Genomic DNA, 2,999 nt, shown 5'->3' on the forward strand with positions numbered 1-2,999 from the left:
CCCGGCCCGGCTAATGCGCCTGCATCATCGCAAGTCCTGCTTTCCTGGAGGAGAGAGAGACGCACTCTGGCGACTCCGCCCCGGGCAGGGAGCAGACGCCTCGTCTTGACAGGCTCTTCCCGCTGGGCTCTACCAGCCCCCTCCCCCCACACCTGCTTACACCTGCCACAGCCCCGGGGTCCTCCTCTGCCCGGGTGACCCCGTGGGGCCGGAGGCCCTGGGCACCGCCTGCTGCCCCTCTGGCCAGGCTCGCCCCCTGGGACCCCCTTCCTCCTCTTTCTCTCCGTCTGCAGGACCCCTCTTCCAGAAAGTTCTTGGGCCGTCCTCAGCTCCTCCTGTGCCCTCCAGCAGGGCCTCCAGGGCCACCCACAGCTCTGCCTCCCACTGCCAGTGTCCCCATGAGTCCAAGGGCCTGCTTGGGCAGAGACACGTACCAGACCTGGGCCCGGGTCACAGTCCCCACGGTGCTGAGACAGCATGCCGCCTCCATATTGGGACCTTCGCCCGAGCCCCAAGGGCGGCCGCCAGACCGCACGGAGCGGCCAGGGGAGGCTAGCGGGCATCTAGCGCTTGAGGGCTGGCAGAGCCCGGGCCACCGTTTGGGTCACGGTCACAGTGAGGCCACAGGCACTTGAGCATTGCCCACTGCCCTGAGGACTGGCACTGAGGTCTGGGGACGCTTGGGGGACAGCGAGGGGGGCCCGACCAGCTGGAAAAGGTGCAGACAGAGGGCGGGGCGCCCTGAGTGAGCCGTGTTTCCTTTGTATGTTACAAGTTAATAAAAAAGGAAGCGTGCCAGCCTGTGAGGCTGTCACAACAAAGGACCGCAAGCAGAGTGGCTTCACACGGAAATTTATGTCTTCCCAGTCTGGAGGCCACACGCCCTAAATCAAGATGTCACGGGGCCGAGGTCCCTCCGAGGCTCAAGGAGAGGGTACTTCCTGCCTCTTCCAGCCTCTGGTGGCTCCCGGTGTCCCTTGGCTAGAGGCTAATACTGTTCCTTAGGCCCACTGGGCCGAGGGGCCTGTGTGGTGTGTTGGGGGGACCGGGGAGATGGAGTCAGGGTGGTCCGGTGGGGAGGGTGGTCTGTGGCGTCTAATTCCTGCCCGACGGGAAGCTGGGACAGGTGGGGGTGTGAGTGGGGACTGCTCCCCTTTGTCCTGTGAACAGATCTGGGGAGGAGAGGCTGCCCGTCCCTCCCCGCTCCCGGCCCGGCCAGAGAGGGACACAGATGGCCACGGTTTATCTGGGAATGCGGTCTGTTTCTATGACGACGGGCCTCCAGATCTTGTGGAGAATTGCTCACCAGGCCTGGGGTCTGGGGGTTGGGAGGGAGGCCGAGCAGGGTCCCTTGTCTCTGAGCGGGAGGCAGGGTCTGCCCCCCACGCTGTGGGCCGTGCTGGGCGCCTGGAGCCCATGCAGGGGGGTATGTGGGCCAGGCCGCAGCTCTGGGAGGGGCCAGGTTCACACCAGCCCTGCCCCCCACCGGAGGTGCAGGCGCGCCCACACAGCATCCTGCCCTGAACTTTGTCCCACCGGTGGCGTCGGGGGTAAAGTGCCGATTCTGAAGGGTGTAATGGTGCGCGAGGGACCTAATGGGGTTTGCCATCAGGTAATTGTCCCCAGATCAATAGGGAGAGTCAGGCCTCAGCAGGGCCACCGCCAGGCCTGCCCCCACCTCTGTCCCCACCGTCTGTGCCCCAGCTCAACTGGAGCACTCTGGAAGTTTCCGGAGGCTCAGTGGCCCGGGAAATCATTTCTGGAAGGTGGGGGTGGGGGATCAGGAGCAGGGCCCTTCCTTCCGGGTGTCTGTCCTCCAAGCTCTCAGTGGGGGGACTGGGGCTCCAGTGGCCGGCCCTGACCCCTGGCTTCTGCCCCGACCCCAACCCCCAGCCCCCCGTGGGGCTGGGTGCTGTATGCACAGGCCCCATCCATCCTGCCTGCCTTGCTCCTTAGCCCCGGGGGGGGGGGGGGGGGGGGGGGGGGGGGGGGGGGGGGGGGGGCGGGGTGGGGGCCCAGGTGTGCAGCAGGGTGGGGGGGCCTCACAGTGCAGGCAGATCAGGCACAGTCATCCTGCGTAGGGGGGCTGGGCCCCCATGATGGGTGGGGAGGCTGAGGCTGGAGAGTGGCAGGGTTGGGGCATGGCCCCTCAGTGGTCCCCATGGAAGGACAAGGTCACAGCCAGTGGCCCCTCCCAGGGAGCAGCCTCCACCCTCTTCCCAGACCCTGTCACTCCCCGGCCACCACTGATCTGGATTGGCAGGAGGCCCAGGATGGGGAGGATAGAGGACCACAGAAGGTGCCGGAAAACCGGCCACCGCCCCCCCCCCCCGCCGCAGGGTCCTGAGTGAGCCAGGCTGGGTGGCGGGGTTCACGTGGCCAGGTGCTGGGGACACCGGGTAAGGGTTCTCCCCCTCCAGGGACTCAGCCACTAGGGTGAGGGGGCTCCCGACGTGCTGCGAGGGACACTGTCCCTGGGTCCTGTCCAGAGCGGCAGCGCGGTAGCGAGCAGCAAAGTGCGGATATTGGAACCTGGGGCTCCTCGCCCCAAAGAGCCCAGACGCACCGGATGCACCGGTGGTTGCCTGGCAACCCTGCCAGCTGAGCCCCCCACCCCCACCCACGCACGCAGGCCGCCCTGCCTCGCCCAGCGCCTGCAGCTCGGCCGCTGCGGGAGCGACGCCCAGTGGAGGACCCCAGTCTCCGATGAGCTGGCAGCCTCTCCCCTGTCCCCCGCACCCTGGGCTGCGCGCCCCGGCAGGGGGGGTCCATCAGCTGGCTGACCTTCCATGTTCAACATCTCAGGCCCAACCCCAGAAAGAGGAGGAGAAAACGGGACCCCTCCCCACCAGGGGCCCCCTGGCCAGCCTTAGCCTCAAGTAATCTCTGGTGCTCAGGTGCCTGGGCCGTCCCCAGACCAGGAAACTGAGCAGAGTGGCTGTGCTGCGTCAAGGTCACGAGCTGTCTGGCCCCCTGATCGGAAGCTGAGACAGCTTTTT

The 2,999-nt window shown here is 66.9% G+C and overlaps 1 long non-coding RNA gene across 2 annotated transcripts in view; it reads left to right on the forward strand.

Annotated features, from left to right (window-relative positions):
* Positions 1-1,489: 1,489 nt before the first annotated feature.
* The window catches only part of LOC115299185, a 5,775-nt gene continuing 4,265 nt past the window's right edge, over positions 1,490-2,999 (forward strand). For both annotated transcript variants that reach the window (XR_003912029.1, XR_003912028.1), the window contains exon 1: positions 1,490-1,612. This is a non-coding gene — a long non-coding RNA (uncharacterized LOC115299185). The remainder of the gene's footprint in view (positions 1,613-2,999) is intronic.

Source organism: Suricata suricatta, chromosome 8, assembly GCF_006229205.1.
Source record: "Suricata suricatta isolate VVHF042 chromosome 8, meerkat_22Aug2017_6uvM2_HiC, whole genome shotgun sequence".
In the NCBI taxonomy this organism is placed as follows: domain Eukaryota; kingdom Metazoa; phylum Chordata; class Mammalia; order Carnivora; family Herpestidae; genus Suricata; species Suricata suricatta.